Source organism: Giraffa tippelskirchi, chromosome 14 (genome assembly GCF_054371585.1).
Source record: "Giraffa tippelskirchi isolate mGirTip1 chromosome 14, T2T-mGirTip1v1.2.pri, whole genome shotgun sequence".
NCBI classification, from domain to species: domain Eukaryota; kingdom Metazoa; phylum Chordata; class Mammalia; order Artiodactyla; family Giraffidae; genus Giraffa; species Giraffa tippelskirchi.
The window spans coordinates 66408503-66426756 of NC_137288.1; the positions used below are offsets into that span (position 1 = coordinate 66408503).

Here is an 18254-nt window from a genome sequence, read left to right on the forward strand (position 1 = left end):
ATGTCTCTGCTTTTTAATATGCTGTCTAGGTTGGTCATAACTTTTCTTCCAAGGAGCAAGTGTCTTTTAATTTCATGGCTGCAGTCACCATCTGCAGTGATTTTTGAGCCCAAGAAAATAAAGTCTGTCACTGTTTCCATTGTTTCCCCATCTATTTGCCATGGAGTGATGGAACCAGATGCCATGATCTTAGTTTTCTGAATGTTGAGCTTTAAGCCAACTTTTTCACTCTCCTCTTTCACTTTTATCAAGAGGCTCTTTAGTTCTTCACTTTCTGCTGTAAGGATGATGTCATCTGCATACCTGAGGTTATTGATATTTCTCCCAGCAATCTTGATTCCAGCTTGTGCTTTATCCAGCCCGGCATTTCTCATGATGTACTCTGCATAGAAGTTAAATAAGCAGGGTGACAATATACAGCCTTGACGTACTCCTTTCCCGATTTCCCAATTGGGAAAGGCAGTGACAAATCGATCTTAAAAGCCAACTGAGAATTCAACTAGGTGGAAACCATCTGTGCGTTTACCATCACCCACAAGCGTGTTAGGTTCTGGGTGACAGTAGTGGAGACTGTGATCACATTCATTTCCACTCGCAGCAATTTAGCTTCATCGAACAAGCCACAGGTTTCTCCAAGGAGTTTTGCTTAGCTGGGTCGTAAGTAGCTCCTTTTGGAATTATTAAGTCTCTAAGCATCCCACTGAGAGACTATACATTGTGCGTTATGATGATACTTAGGGTTGCTCTTGTCTTAGTGACAATTTTGAGTGAAGCACTACCTAGGAATTACTGGAATCAGCTCTAGAATATATAAATTATAATTTCGAAGTAGTTATGTGAACACAGTCAAGTCGCTTAACGCTTGATTCCTAATCTTGGCTTTTTCTTCCACAAAATAAAGACATTGAACAACAGCATCACCAAAAGAAGTTTCCTTTTTAAAATTATTTTTTCCCCAAGGGAAAAAGTAATAATGTAATGAAAAGATATTTAAATCATACAGAAGAAACATGATAAAAAAAATAATTCTTCCATTCTGGTCTCCTAGCCCTTCTTTGATGCAACCACTATTAACAGATTGTGAGTGTGTTGATGCATATTTTCTATGCCTATACAAATATATACACATATGGCGTATAGTCATATGTGTGTGCTATGCACTGTTTTTTTTTTTTCTAATCTCAAATGGGAATATACTGTACTCACAGTTCATCCCAAATTTATAAAATGGCATACATCTTGAAGATATTTCCATATCATCATATTTAAATCTATTCTGTTACTTTTAATGATTGCATACTATGTCTCTGTGGATATGCCATGATTTATTTAATCAGTTTTCTACTGATGGACATTTAAGTTTGCCACAGTGGGCATACTTGTATATATGATACTGCAAGATTACAAAGGCAAAAAGGTACATAAAATGGACTCCTAGAAATAAAATTACTGGTTCAAATTATTTCAAAAAATGATTTTAGGATATTACACAATGGATTTTTTTAAAACATAATAACCTCTTTTGAAAAAAGTTCACATATTTATAAAAATTCAAATAACCAAGGATAAAATAAGAAAACAAGTTGTTCTAACTCACAACCATTTAGAAATTACTGTTTTTTACATTAGTTGAGTAACAGATATTTATTAATGTTTATGTAGAAAGCTAGATAGATAAAATTTCATTGAAAAGGACCATGGTATATGTGCTAACTTTAAAAGTGTGTTGCCTGCAGTTTTTATTTGAATTTAACAGAATAAAATAAAACTGAGGTAAAACTGAAGGAACTTCTAAATACTAGATAAATGTTTCATTACCACAAGAGATATTAGTTTCTTAAAATTCTCCCTAAAGTTAAAAAGGAAGATTCCAAAAACACTGAGGATGGAATCTATTCTGAACACGGTATTCCACTTTGCTTCCTCAGAGGCACCTGGCTCCAGAATATGTTGTTTAAAAAAATTTTGTTGAGTTCTGTAACTTCACAGTCTAGTCTATAATAATCATTACCTCACTTACAGTCATATTTTTATATTTAATGGGTTCAGAACTAATATTTTTAAAAACCATGGCTTTTCTATTTTTGAGTTTTCTTTTTTGATTTATTTCTTGATTACCTGGATTTAATTGGCATTATTACTTTTTCAAGAAGGAGTCAAATTACTATTTTTCTAGGTGTTTGAATGCTTGAGAACATGACTGAGTTGTTTTTATAAATACAGGACAAATTGGCCAAGTGTACTATTCTTATGTTCCTCATTTTCCCTCAGAATTTTCTAGGCATTATTTTCTTACAGACTAGAGAGGTGCAGTGGAAATTGTCTGACTTCCCCTTTACTTTTTACCATGAAAATGACTTGCTTTTGCTGTGTACATGCCTGAGGTTGTTTTTTTTTAACACTAAAATTTAAACTTTGAATATGTCTTGATGTAATTTTTCTTCTGTCAGATCTTAGAATATGATGTACATGGAAGATCTGCACATCTACTTCTTCCTTCATTACAGAGAAATTTTTCTTACATTGTATTTTGCAATACTTTTCTCTTTCACTGGTAAAAATTTTCTAATTTGACATAATTATTTTATGTTGACTCATTTTTTGGTCCTTCGTATCTACTGTCTTCTCTCTAATCTCTGTTTCTTGTGCAGTTTGTCTGTAGTTTTTACCGCCAGCAGTTTGCTTTTCAGGCAAGTAGACTTGCCTCTTGCTGTTTCTAACATCTCTGTTAAATCTGTAATGCTGCTTTTTGGGTCTCAGGTTTTTTTCCCAACTACGTATATTCCCTTTACTCTTCATTTTGTATGTTTTGCTATATTCTTCCCTTTCACTCTTACTGAAATTAATGCATATTGGTATTAAGTTTTCTTCTTCCTTTCATTATGTTTTTTCCCACAAGGAGTTTTAAATGTCTTTTATTAAATTCAAACACCCCGGTTCATCCTACTTGCTAGAGAAGGTGCCTATCTTCCCACCACTGAAATCCCACTGGAGAGCGGAGGGGCCTCTGTGTTCATGGGTTCTGTTCTCACCATTTCCCCCGTCTGCTGACCCACCCCCTCGACTTGTTTCTCTCTAAACTAGGAAATATTCATGAGATTAAACAAAAAATTTGTCCTCTAGCATTTTCCCCTAGTTTCGTTTCTGGGCCTTGAAAGAATGGTGATGAGTGATGAGGGCAGCGTCAGCATCTTTTATTTGCTTTGTTAGCCACGACATTTTGAGGATTATGGTATGAAGTCCTGATTTCTTTTTCTTGGCTGTTTGCTGCTGATACATTTTTTTAACCTTTTTTTTGAGAGTTCTTATTGCTCATTTTGCTAGACGTGTATGGGGATCTTTTAGTCTGGTAGTGCCATTTACATAAAGAATACTCTCTATTGCAGATATGGGGAATTATCTTCCAAAGTGGTAGCACCAACATGCATTCCAGTGAAAGAGACTGTGCAAATGGGAGCTACCAGACTTCTCAGTCTTTGTTAATGAGATATGTATTATTTTACTGTTTTCATGAACAACTCTTGTGAATAAGTTCAGGTGGAAATTCACTTTCTTATTGATTTGTAAGAGCTCTTTATCTGTTGTGTGCAAAGGCTTTTGCAGACATTCTCCCCAGATTATCGTTTTTAATTTTGATTTTGATGCTGATGTCTTTGTTCATATTAATTGCTAATTTCTATGGCACCAAATGATACATTTCTCTTATATTTCTGACTTTTGTGACTTGCTGAGAAAGGCATTCCCTCAAGACTGGATTTTTTTTAGGGGGGATGTGCCCCATGGCATGTAGAATTTTAGTTCCTGGATCAGGGATGGACCCCGAGTCCCCTGTAGTGGAAGCATGGGCGTCTTAATCACTGGACCACCAGGGAAGTTCCAAGACTAGATTTTTAAAATATTTTCTTGAGCAGGAAAAATAAGTTCCTGATCTTCCCCCCCGCCCCCACCTGCCAGGCACGTGCGCGTACACACACACACACACACACACACACACACACACACTGCTAAGCCTGAGTCTGTGGGCAGGAAACTTAGCACGTGTATTTTAAAAAGCTTCCCCTGGCTGAGACTGACTGGACCTTGATAGTCTCTACTGTATTGATACCCTCAGATAGGAAAGTAACAAACATTTTGTGAGGGCAAACGCGCACTACAGGCATTAATTAAAAAAAAAAAATGTTTGCAGTTCAGGACTTCATAACTAACGTATAGAGATTTTATAAAGTACAATATATTTCCACCATTGAAAGAAAAATGGTAAAATTTAATGATCTCCTTTGTTGGAAGACTTTGTTGAGATCGGAGTATCGAAGAAAGGTAATCAGAAGGACAAATACTCCTTCAGAGTATTAATAAATATTTGGAGAAAAGCATGAAACAAGAATGGGTTCTTGCTAGACTGGAAGCCAAGCAGATCAAAGGGACTAGAAAGGGAAGAAGGGGGGAAATGAATATTTACTAGAGCCTCATTGTCACTGTTATCTCAGAAACACATTTTATCAAAGGGGAAAAAGAAAGCTTGGTAAAATGATTACAGACATGTGCCATCCCATCCTCTGAAGCAGTTCTGTTAGAATATCCTGTAGTTCTTGAGGATGTTTCATAGACAGAATATCGTTTCTGTTCAAAATGATAAGGTGGAGAACATGTAGCCAAGTGAAATTAGCCAAGTGGCAGAACATTCGCATATAAAATAATTTATAGTTCACCATAAATGTTGTGAAATCTGGGACGTGTACGATGCTGAGTTATGAATTCAGCCCCTGTTAACGTTTCCTTTGCAATATGATGGGAAACAGCTATTAAAAATACTAGCGTCACTATTTATTCAAAGATTCCACATCACCAGAATAAATTGCCTAAGAGGAAACATCTTGTTCGTAATGATTTGGAATACAGAGCTTAAAGTTTCATGCGTGGAATGTTTAGCTTTATAATAAGGAAGCATTCATAATATATGTGTGATATTTGCTAAAGATATAGCTAAATGTTTTATGAAAGAACTATTGTGCACTTGATTTTACAATGAACAGTTAAAACTCCTGGAGTAGATTTGATGCAAGTGGAATGTTTGCTTATATTTAGCAGCGAGGAATACTGTAAATAATTCATGGGTGTAATTTGACTCGGTATTTCTCTGGCCTTTGAGATCTGTGGCTCTGCCTTTTTCCCCCATGTAACTGTTTTCTCCTTCAAGTAGCAGTTCCTTATGGTTTGCAGTTCAGCTCTGGGGCCAACTGGAAAGTAAATTCAGATCAGCTGATGAAAATGTGTGATAGATCAGAGGGAATCTTGTGGCTTCTTGTGTACACAGCCTCGGAGGCCTTCAGAGGTACCGCCTACTCCCTTCTTTGAGAAAGATGATGACAAAGAAGGGGAGGGCTGATCTCAGATGGTGCCCATTGGTTCTTGTTCTTCAGTGGCAAAGGTCTCTGCCTCCGACTTCCTTTCCAGTAAACCAGGCATAATTAGGTGAGTAGTTTAAAGTGAGACCAAAAAAGTTAAAAAACTGGTGACTTGGGGCCATTGCCCCACATCATTGCAACCGATGTGCTCAGTTGCTCAGTCAAGTCTGACTCTTTGGGACCCCATGGACTGTAGCCCACTAGGCTCCTCTGTCCATAGGATTTTCCAGGCAAGAATACTGCAGTGGGGTGCCATTTCCTTCTCCAGGGGATCTTCCTGACCCAGGAATTGACGCCCCCTCATCTCTTGCGTCTCCTGCGCTGGCGAGCAGACCATGGCAAAGGATTAATAGTACATTACTAACTTGAACTGTGATGCCCAACACCATCTCTAGGGATTGTGAAGGGCTCTACCCTCCTTCCCTTGGCAATATCTTAAGGCAAAATCAGGCCCCAGAGAAAACCAGGGGGAACCTGGAAGGGGAAATGGGGAAAATGTGAAGGGGGGAAAATGTGCAACTGTTCTCCTTAGTGTGACTGGGGGCTTCACAGAGCTTTAGAGTTGCCAAGACCACCTTCTTCTCAGCCATCAGCTTCCTTTGAGAATAGTTCTTGGCTACTTTCCTTATTTTCACTTAAGTTATTAGGAATCTAAATATTTTTTTTCCATTTTAGTGATTTAGTCAGTTCAGTTGCTCAGTCACGTGCAACTCTGTGTGACCCCATGGACTGCAGCACACCAGGCCTCCCTGTCCTTCACCGTCTCCCGGAGCTTGCTCAAACTCATGCCCATCGAGTCAGTGATGCCATCCAACCATCTCACCCTCTGGTGTCCCCTTCTCCTCCCGCCTTTAATCTTTCCCAGCATCAGGGTCTTTTCCAATGAATCTGTTCTTCACATCAGGTGGCCAAAATATTGGAGTTTCAGCTTCAGCATCAGTCCTTCCAATGAATATTCAGGACTGATGTCCTTTAGGGTAGACTGGTTGGATCTCCTTGCAGTCCAAGGAACTCTCAAGAGGCTTCTCCAACACCACAGTTCAAAAGCATCAATTCTTTGGCGCTCAGCTTTCTTTCTTTTAGAGATTTGTCAAACTCTAGTGAGGTGCTTGATTATTGCATTTCTTTAATTTGTTATTGCTTTTTTTTTTAGAAATTGTTTAGAGATACATGCATTACATGTGGTTTGCATTATATGCATTACATGCATCCATTACATGCAGTTTGAGTCTGCAGATGTTTTTCCTTTCCAGTATGACTTGTGTTGGAGGTCTTGGGCTTGCCTTCAACTTAAATCCAGCTTTGACCATGATTGGCAAGTATTTCTACAAGAGACGACCGCTGGCAAATGGACTAGCCATGGCAGGCAGCCCTGTGTTCCTCTCTACCCTGGCCCCCCTCAACCAGGCTTTCTTTATGACCTACGGCTGGAGAGGAAGCTTCCTAATTCTTGGGGGCTTACTATTAAACTGCTGTGTGGCTGAAGCTCTGATGAGACCAATAGGGCCCAAGCCAACCACTGCAGAGAAAGAGAAGTCTAAAGGATCCCTTCAGGAAGCTGGAAAATATGAGACAAAAAAGGGGGCAAGTGATGCAAATACAGATCTCATTGGAGGAAACCCCAAAGAAAAGAAAAAAATCAATCTTCCAAACACTTAATACATTCCTGGACTTTAGCCTGTTCAAGCACAGAGGCTTTTTGCTTTACCTGTCTGGAAATGTGCTCATGTTTTTTGGACTATTTACACCATTGGTCTTTCTTAGCAATTATGGCAAGAGTAAGCATTACTCTAGAGAGAAGGCTGCCTTCCTTCTTTCCATTCTGGCTTTTGTTGACATGGTACCCAGACCTTCTATGGGACTTGTAGCCAACACAAAGCGGATAAGGCCTCGAGTTCAGTATTTTTTTGCTCCATCTATTGTTGCAAATGGATTGTGTCATCTGGCAGCACCTTTATCCTCTACCTATATAGAGCTCTGTGTCTACGCGGGATTCTTTGGATTTGCTTTTGGGTGGCTCAGCTCAGTATTGTTTGAAACACTGATGGACCTTGTTGGACCCCAGAGATTCTCCAGTGCTGTGGGATTGGTGACCATTGTGGAGTGCTGTCCTGTACTCCTGGGGCCACCAGTTTTAGGTACAGTATGTCTCCCAATTTCTATGGTTCTATTAACATAAAACAGGCAGAGAAGATTAGGAAGGTAATAGAAACAAAAGTCAGTGAGCTGCTTGATAGTCCTCCTCCTTTCTGTATCCTCAGTGCTGACATAGTGTTTATCATATCATAATTGCTCAAATACTTGAATTAAGGTGAATCATCAAATTGAAAGAGGAATAAAAACTACTGCAAACTTATATTTATTAAAATAATTTAATAATAACTAGGTACCACTCTTGCCTGGAAAATCCCATGGACGGAGGAGCCTGGTAGGCTACAGTCCATGCGGTCACTAAGAGTCGGACGCGACTGAGTGACTTCACTTTCACTTTTCCCTTTCATGCACTGGAGAAGGAAATGGCAACCCACTCCAGTATTCTTGCCTGGAGAATCCTAGGGACGGCGGAGCCTGGTGAGTTGCCGTCTATGGGGTCGCAAAGAATCGGACATGACTGAAGTGACTTAGCATGACTTGTGTTGAAGTAGGCGTCTGAGGGGGGCTTCCCAGATGGTGCCTGTGGCAAAATACCTGCCTGCTGATGCAAGAGATGTAAGAGACATGGGTTCGATCCCTGGGTTGGGAAGATCCCCTGGAGTAGGGCATGGCAACCCACTTCCAGTATTCTTGCCTAGAGAATCCCATGGACAGAGGAGCCTGGCGGTGTACAGTTCGTAGGGTTGCAAAGAGTTGGATACCACTGAAGTGACTTAGCATGCGTGCAGGCTTTTGAGAGGGCGACTGCTAGACCATTCCTTCCCACTTCACCCTCCACCACAAACACACAGAAGGAAGAATACTCCCCAAGGCCTGCAAGAAGGGAATAACCTCAGCTAAGGGATAAATCAGAGGAGAAATAATCGTTTAGAAAGACGTTTATATCAAGAGCACTAAAACTTGAGTAAGAACAGTGCATAAACCCTTCCTTACCTGCCTTCACGTGTCTGCGATGGAGAAAGGTGGACTGAAAAGTGTGTTTCCTCCATGAGCATCCTCCAGATAGGATGTGGTTAGCAACTGCTCTGGGAGCCAGGCGAGGGGAAATTCTCGCCTTGGCTCCAACACCAATTAGCTTGTGAAGTTGGCCCTTCTGCCCTTCAGCTTCCTTAGACATAAGCTGATTCTCAAATCCTTTCCAACTTCAGTCTCCTCTTGTTCGAGGCGAGTGTTTCCTGAATTGCAGTCAGACGTATCCCAGAAGGGCCGGAGTGGAACTCCCAGTTTTCAGTGGAAGAAAATGTGTTCCTTTTAATGTGGACAAAGGAAATAGTTTCTGTACCTGGATGTGGGCCTGTAGAGAACAAAGAATTCTGAGGAGGCAAATCTAGGGAGCGGGGTTTTACTGAAGTATAGAGTCTAGAAGGGACTTCCCTGGTGGTCCAGGGGTTAAGATTTCACCTTCTGGGGCTTCCCTGGTGGCTCAGTGGTATAGAATCTCCCTGCCATTGCAGGAGACACGGGTTCGATCCATGGTCCGGGAGGAGCCATGTGCTGTGGAGCAACTAAGCTCTTGTGCCACAGCAACTGAGCCCACGAGCCACAACGATTGAACCCGTGCACCCTGGAGCCCGTGCTCCACAACAACAGAAGCCACCATGGTGAGAGACCCGCGCACCGAGACTAGAGAAGACCCACCGCTGCCAAACAAACAAATAAAATTACATATGAAAAACACCTCCACCTTCCATTGCAGGGGGTGTGGGCTCAATCTGTGGTCAGCGAGCTAAGATCCCACATTGCTTGTCGCCCACCCCCCAAAAAAATCAAAACATAAAAAAACCGCCAAGAAGCACTATTGTACCAAATTCAATAAAGACTTCAAAAAATGGTCCATGTTAAAAAAAAATCTTATAAAAAAGAATAGAGCCTAGAAGAGAAATGTATCAGTACCATGATAGCATCATGGTGCTCTTACATGGAGGAAGGCACGTTACATTGTATCATTCCAGAAGGGTTTCATAGACCACAGGATGACCCTTTAGTGCTTTCAGGCTGTGAATGTCATTGTTTCGCTGCCTTCAAGAAACGACCTTCACATATGTTGATCTGCAGACCACCTCAGTTCGGCCAAGCCACCCTCCACAGCACCCCCTTGCTCCTTCAAGACCCATAGAACGCCCTCTCCCGGTCTTGACTCCTAATCACCCGAGTGCAATTGTCTAAAGCAATCAATCAGACCAACACCAAATTCCTTTAAGTAAATGAAAAGAAAACAATGTTTAAAAAGAGAGAGAGCAAAGAAGGATTCTCATCATTTCAGGCCAGGAACCAAAATAGAGGCACTGACATATTATAAAATCCAAGATGTCAAGAATCTGCATGTTATCTTGAGAATCCTTAGGAATATATTAATACTTGGAGAACTCTCCGCTGAAAGCAAGGTATTTGCCCAGACAGGGCCACCTGCAGCTCTACTTTGTAAAAGTTTTCTTCCAGAAGCCAGAAACTTGGGTTCTGAACCAGTGCCGAGGCTCACAGGCCTCTTTCTGAGCCACTGCTTTGTAAGACAACACTGTGATTTTCTTTGGAGCATGTCCACTGGGGCGCTGACCAGGATGGAACCTATTTAGCTCATAAGTCCTGACAGTTTCATAGCCAAAAGGTGGGTTAAAAGGCAGTTCATCAAAGTTCAAATCATGATAAGAGCCCTAGCATGAAATGGGAGGCTGGACTTGCCATAAAGAGAGGTATTATTTTGGGAAAGGTTGGCATGTTTATGATTCTTGAGGCTATGTGAGCTCAGTTTTTCCCCTTAAACATCTGCCACAGGTGCTGGGGGAAATACTGCTTGTATTTTTGTATGAACATGGTGTAAATAATGTCCACTTTCAATAAACCTTTAAAACCAAAACAGCTGCCATTTGGGGCTTAAAAACAACTTGTGACTTCCCGTAAGTCTGGGTGACCTTATCACCAGTCTCTAACACTGAAAAATGTTACCCTCATCCCCTCTGCACCACCCCACCTTTGGTCTGTAGCTCTGTAAAGTTCATAGCCCTTGACTCTGTTTTTCAGAAAACATGGCATTGGTTCTAAGAAATAAATAAACTACTTGTCCTAGATCTTTAGAAGGGGTTCTGAAGCTAGAGCACACACTGCTGTCTGGGGAAGAAGCCATACTCTGCTTTGTGATTTAAAAAACAACAACAAAAAAAAAAACCTCTTTAAAAAACTCTGGTACTCAGAGGGGCTTGAAAAAAACATGTGTGACTGTTTCTGTGTGGTTTGTTATATGTTGTAAGTCACAACAGCTTGGACTTTATCTTCTAACTTCTTCTGTGATGTCCTAAAGATTTGACCCAGGACAGGAAGCAATCTATAAAGCCGATGCATGTAATAAACATTACCTATGAGTTTTCAGGCCTTTATATGTGTTTTCTTTCCTAGCCACAGCAGATTTCCTTTTTTCAGCTGCCGTAGATTCAAAAGTTTTCCCTTCAGCAAGTTCTTCTTGTGCCGTGGTAGCAGGTTGGTGACATCCAAAGGGATGATGGATTTCTCCTCTCACTTCTAACGCAAATGATGCGGTTTACCTCTTTTAAGATTTTGTTTCTGAAGATAAGATGGGAGGGACGTACCTGGAAGTCCAGTGGTTAAGACGCCATGCTTGTGGTGCAGGGCGTGTGTGGTTGGGGAGCGAAGACCCCATGTGCCGCATGGCACAGCCAAACAAATCTGTAACAGTCAAAAGTAAAAAAAAAAAGATAATATGTGAAATGATGGAAAAAGAGAATCCAGAACATGTTTACACATTATGGGATTTGATATGTGTACAGGGACTCTTTCGTAGCTTAATACTCAATAGATTAGATAGTTGGGACTTCACAGGTGACTCAGTGGTGAGGGAATCTGCCTGCCAGTGCAGAAGATGCAGGAGACTTGGGTTTGATCCCCGGGTTGGGAAGATCCCCTGGAGGAGGAAATGGCACTCCAATAGTCTTGCCTGGGAAATCCCACGGACAGAGAAACCCAGCGGGCTGTAGTCCATGGGGTCACCCAGAGTGAAGACATGGCTGAGTGGCTGGGTGCCGCACACATATTAGGCAGTTGAACGGAAGCCTGGTAACTGGAGTCACTCGTTTACCTGGTTGAGAACCCTGGTCCCGCTGATTGAGCCTGGTGGCCTCCCCTGGGGTAGTGTTGCTCCCCTGATCCCAGGGGACACTCGGCAATATGGTTCGTTTGTTATAATATTGGGAGAAGATGCTGCTGCATCTGGTGGGAAGAGGCAAGGGAGACCACCAACTGTCCTGCAGTATAGCTCTCACAGCGACGAATGCGCTCATTAAACGTCAGTGGTGCTGAGGCTGAGAAGTTCTGGGGGAGAAAAGTGAGGCTGGAGTAAACACAGGGTTAAGCGCCAAGAGTTAAAGAGGGTATGAGAGATTAATGTGAAGATTACTATCTTCACATGCCAGGTTCTAGCCCATCATCATACCAGAAAGAGAATCCTTCAAGGCACCAGAGGAGATGCTTATGCAGGGGGAGACTCGGGGACCAACCCCAGGGAATACTCCAGGGCTTCGAGTTGTTTTTTCTTTTCTCCCAGAAATCGCTAAGTGGCAGAACCTATGAAGGATATTTGTGTCATTTACAGGGCATCTCAATTGCCCATTCCCTTCTTTTTTTCTAACTTGTTATAATACTTGTTTAATGTATAAAATATAAGGTAAATGGTAGCCATTTAAATGTTAATGATATGAAAATGTCTACAGTAAAACAACTTCTCCACCCTCTTCAATCAAGCCCCCGCTTTGCTGATGTCACGTTACATCAGCTGTAGGTTCTGTAGAAATTGTAGATTCATGGGTGGAATTTTACTTTACACTCTGCCCCCATGTAATGCATTACTCTGGATTTTTTTTTTTTTCATTTAACAAATATGTGGTAGATGCTTTTGGAACTTAACTCATTTGGATTGACCTTGTAATTTTTAAAATTGGCTGTGTAATAGTCTGTAGAATCAATGTACCATTATTCATCCAACCTTTCCTCCCCTCTTTGATCAACATTCCTGTTGTTTCTAACTTTTTGCCATGGCAAACAGTGCAACAGTGAACACCTGTGTACATATAGCTTCAAGTACTTGTACACTCACCTCTTGGTATCCACTGTCTTCTCAGATAAACCTGTGGATGTTGAAGTCCCTTATATAAAATGTTACATAGTATATGCATGTAACCTCCTCACAGCCTCCTGTATCCTTTCAGGTCAGTTCAGTTCAGTTGCTCAGTCGGGTCCAACTCTTTGTGACCCCATGAACCACAGCATGCCAGGCCTCCCTGTCCATCACCAACTCCCGGAATTTACCCAAACTCATGTCCATCGAGTCGGTGATGCCATCCAGCCATCTCATCCTCTGTCGTCCCCTTCTCCTCCTGCCCTAATCCTTCCCAGCATCAGGGTCTTTTCCAATGAGTCAACTCTTTGCATGAGGTGGCCAAAGTATTGGAGTTTCAGCTTCAACATCAGTCCTTCCAAAGAACACCCAGGGCTGATCTCCTTTAGGATGGACTTCTTGGATCTCCTTTCAGTCCAAGGGACTTTCAAGAATCTTGTCCAATACCACAGTTCAAAAGCATCAATTCTTCAGCGCTCAGCTTTCTTTATAGTCCAACTCTCACATCCATATATGACTACTGGAAAAACCATAGCCTTGACTAGATCGACCTTTGTTGGCAAAGTAATGTCTCTACTTTTTAATATGCTATCTAGGTTGGTCATAACTTTCCTTCCAAGGAGTAAGCGTCTTTTAATTTCATGGCTGCAGTCACCATCTTCAGTGATTTTGGAGCCCAGAAAAATAAAGTCTGACACTGTTTCCACTGTTTCCCCATCTATTTGCCATGAAGTGATGGGACCGGATGCCATGATCTTAGTTTTCTGAATATTGAGCTTTAAGCCAACTTTTTCACTCTCCTCTCTCACTTTCATCAAGAGGCTTTTTAGTTCTTCACTTTCTGCCTTAAGGGTTGTGTCATCTGCATATCTGAGGTTATTGATCTTTCCCCCGGCCTGTATCCTTTAAATCATCTCTAAAGTACTTATAACATCTAATACAATGTAATTGCTGGGTAAATATTTGCCACCAATGGCAAATTCAAATTTTGCTTTTTGGAATTTTCTGAAATTGTTTTTTTCATATTTCCGGTCCATGTTTGATTGAATCACTGAACGCAGAACTCAAGATTACTGTACTCTTATTTACTTAATAATAGTCTTATTTCTGTTGGATTCAAAAATGGGATGGCTAAGAGAAAGGTAATACATTTTTTAGTCTAAAGATTACTGCTGTATTTCTTTAGATGTTTTAATAATGTGACATCAATGAGGTATGACTGCTTATTTCCCCACAATTTTGCCAGTAAAAGTTGTTAGTAATCATCTTAATTATTTAATAAGATCTAGTATGCTAACATCATATATGTACAAAGATATCCTAATATAAAGTAGTCACTATAGTTTCTTGTGTTATATTTGTATACACACACACACACACATATATATATATCTTTAGTCTAGACTTTAAGTATGATTTGAAATAAAGGCCTAATTCTATTTTCTTCAAATGGAAAACCAGTTGGCACAAACTATTGTATAACCTATCATGTTCCCATAGATTTAAATGTGATCTTCATCAATACATTTTTCCCATAATACCAGTGTTTGTTTCTGATCACTTAATTATATTACACTGATTATTTCACCTCTGCCATTACCACACTGTTTAACTCTTACAGCTTTATAATAAATTTTGATATCTAGTAAAACAAATTGCTTTTTTTTTTTCTGTTGCTTCAAAATACACATAATACAAAACGGACCATTTTACATTTTTAATTGTAAAGTTCAGTAGCCTTAAGACATTGACATTGTTGTGCAACCATCACCACTGTTCATTGCCAGAACTGTCTCATCTTTCCCAGTGGAAGCTCTATACTCATTAATCAGTAACTCCCCTATTTCTCCCTCTCCCCAGCCATTGGCAGCTCCCGGTCTGCTTTCTGTCTCTATAAAATAATTTGCCTACTCTTGTTTTTGTTGTTTAGTTACTCAGTCATGTCCGACTCTGTGCGACCCCATGGACTGCAGCCCTCCAAAGCCCTCTGCCCATGGGATTCTCCAGGCAAGAATACTGGAGTGGGTTGCCATTTCCTTCTCTAGGGGATCTTCTCAACTCAGGGATCGAACCTGGGTCTCCTGCACTGCAAACGGATTCTCTGCCACTGAGCCACCAGGGAAACCCTACTACACCGAGGAACTCATATAAATGAAATCATACAATATTTGTCCTTTAGTGCCTGGCTTATTCACTTAGCATGATGCCCATGGACTTCTCTGGTTGTTCAGATAATAAAGAATCTGCCTGCAATGCAAGAGACCTGGGTTCGATCTTGGCACCTTATAAAAAATCATTTGACCATATCTGTGAGTATTTATTTCTGGGCTCTGTATTCCATTCCATTGGTCTGCCTGTCTGTCTTTATGCCAGTGCCACTCAGTTTTGATTACCATAACTCTACAGTAAGTTTTTATCTTGTTATTAAAATTTATTTATTTTCCAAAAGTATTATGCCTTTTCTTGCTCACTTTCCCTTCAGACTGAATTTTGGAGTACTGTCTCAATTGATATTTTGAGCATTAATGTGTAGACTAATTTGAAAATAACTGAGAGTTTTAGTTTTACAATATTGGTTTTCACCATTCACGATTATGGTAGTTTCTCTTTTTAGTGAGATTATTTTTTGGCTGTGAATAAAATTTTTAATTTGCATCCATGTCTTGCATATTTCTTATTAGTTTTATTTCATGTATGAGTTCTTCTTAATTTTATCTTTCTTAGTTCTGTTGGTTTTTAATGGAATTTTTTCTGCTACATTTTTATTGGTTATTGTTAGTATTGAGAACAGATTATTTTTGAATTTTGTTGTTTTATCTGATAATTGAACTCTCTTACTTGTTTTAATATTATTCCATTGCTTCTCTCTCTCTTTTTTTTTTTTGTATGTTAGATAATCATATTGTCAACAATGAAAATTTACCTTTTCAATTCCATTATTTGTATCATTTTTTGCTCATATCTTATTGTCTTCTGGTGCCCACTGCATTGTATTCTGTGATAGTAGTCATGGCAAACATTTTTGTTTTATTTTTGAATGCCAGTGTGTCTAATATTTATTATCAAGAGTAATAATAGCTATAGGTTTCTGATTGATTGCCTTCATAAGTTAAGGAAGTGTTTTTCTACATTTGGAAAAAGATATTGAACTTTAGTATATAATGTGTTAGCATAGATTGAGATAATCATTATTTATCTTTAATTTATTAAGATGCTAAATTATGTTCTTATTTTCTTAATTTTGAATTATCCTCATGCTCCTGGGATAAAACTTTCTAGGTATATTTTGTTTTCTATTTTAATACCTTGCTAAGTTCAATTTATCAATGTGCTATTTAGAACATTTTCATTTATATTCATGAGTTAACTGATGCCTAGTTTTCTTTCTTAATTTTGATATTGGGAGTTTCTTACCTTGTGATATGTTTTAATACTTTCATTTTTAGCTTCCCAGGTGGCGCTAGTGTTAAAGAACCCACCTGCCAATTCAGGAGACAAAAGGTGTGGATTTTTTCCTGTGGTCAGGAAGATCCCCTAGAGAAGGGCATGACAATCCTCTCTAGTATTCTTGCCTGGATAATCTCTTGGACATAGGAACCTGGTGGGCTATAGTCGATAGGGTCACAAAGAGTTGAACACAACTAAAGTGACTTAGCACATGTGAATATTAAATAATAGAAATTATCTAGTTTTTAAAGTTTCAGGAACAAAACTAGAACAGGAGTAATCTTTGACTAAATTTTCAATTTATTTTATGGTTATTGATTTAGTCAAGTTTTTTTCTAACCTTTCTTGACTCAATTTTGAGCATTCACACTGTCTTAGAAAATTATCCATTTCACCTACATTTTCAAGTAGGTGAAATTTTACCTACATATGTGCATAAATTTTATAAAGTGTTTTCCTAAGGTTTTAGCATTTACTATATCTATAGCTAAGTACCTCTTATTTCTACTGCTATTTGTATTTTCATTTTTTCCTGATTATATTTGCTTACTCTTCAAGTAACACTTCTTTCCTTTTATTGACCAAGTAAACTAAATTATTTTCTTTTCTATTTTATATCTCTGTCTCTATTTATATACTCACATCTGGTTTTTATCCTTTTTTGTGCATGTGGGAAGGCTCATTTGTTCTTTATTTAGCTTTTAGTGTGAGTGCTTTAGTTCACTTATTTTCAGTTCTTTCTTGTTTTCCATAAGATTCTATGGACCCCTAAATTTTGATGTGTGGTGCTCTCAGTATTACTACTTTATAAATAGTCTGCAATATAAATAAATATATAAATATAAATAATGAATTTCTTTTTAATCCAAGACTAATTAGAAAACATTAAAAATTTCTAGTGGATAGACTTTAATTTGACCATTTTTTGGCTTTTAATGTTACTTTGTTGCATCATAGCTGTGGGATATGGTTTGCGTGATTTCTACTATTAAAAACTCTTCTGAGAATATTTTTGTGGTCAAATATATCATCATTGTTATAAATGGTGTTTGTAAAGGATGTTTATCCTTCTTCCTTTATTACAAAATTTTCCGTATATTTACTTAATCAATCATGTTAATTGTGCTATTCAAATTCTCTTTTTTGGTGTGTTTTTTTCCTATCAATTTCTGAGAAGTATTAAATTTTCCATTATGAGATTACATTTGTCAATTACTTTTTGTATTCAGACAGATATTTTTTTAAATGTAGTTTGATAGTTGACTGTTAGATGTACTGAGTTTTCCTTGTGGAGTGGACTGCGTTTGTCTTATTTACTGCTTCTCGCCTGCACTAAGTAAATTGTTACTACTCCTGCTTTATATTGTTAGTATTTGCCTACTATATCTTTGTCGATCACTTTATATTTGATCTTTCTGATTTGTTTTGTTCTAGGTATATCTCTTGGAAACAGATATACCTGGATTTTGCTTAAAAACCTAATCTGAAATTCTGTCTTTGAATTGGGAAATTTATCTGTTGCCATTTACCAGGAAAATGGAAACATTTGGTCTCACTCTGATATCCCTGGTTGGTTTCCTATTTTTATGTAAATTAGTTTTTTTATCTTTTCCTGGAGTAATTTCATTTTCTTTATTGTTATTTTTTGTTTACTGGTTTGAAAGTTGTACATACTACCTCTGTTATCTAGGGCTTATGCTTATTTCTTAATAACATGTTTGAACATATTCCCTTTTGTCAGTTTCTAACATGAGTTAGTGTCTCTCACCTCCTTAAACAAGATAAAAGTGTGAAGCTTGGCCTCTTACCTCTTTTCTGCTTTAGTTCCTCCTCTGATTGATAAAAATACCATTTCATTTTCATGTTTGTCTTTAAATCTTGCCTTTATTTTGTAAGGATTATTTCTTAATAATTGAATTAAGCTTCAAAACACCATTATGAAAAATTATTTTGCTCTAGTTGGAAATTTTTTGCGGTCCTTAACTTAATCATCACTTCTTGAAGCTCACATCTTTCTCCTCGGATTTGTTTTTAATTTTTCTGACACAAAACTCTTGAGTAACTTTTCAAAAAAGGCTTTGTGGGTGGTACTGATTTATGGAAAATCTGTTACTGGCTTTATTGAG

General features: G+C 38.8%; 1 protein-coding gene across 16 annotated transcripts in view; it reads left to right on the forward strand.

Annotated features, from left to right (window-relative positions):
* Positions 1–18254, forward strand: part of LOC145534726 (uncharacterized) — a 432243-nt gene that overhangs the window by 65453 nt on the left and 348536 nt on the right. The gene's annotated exons all lie outside the window — the stretch shown is intronic.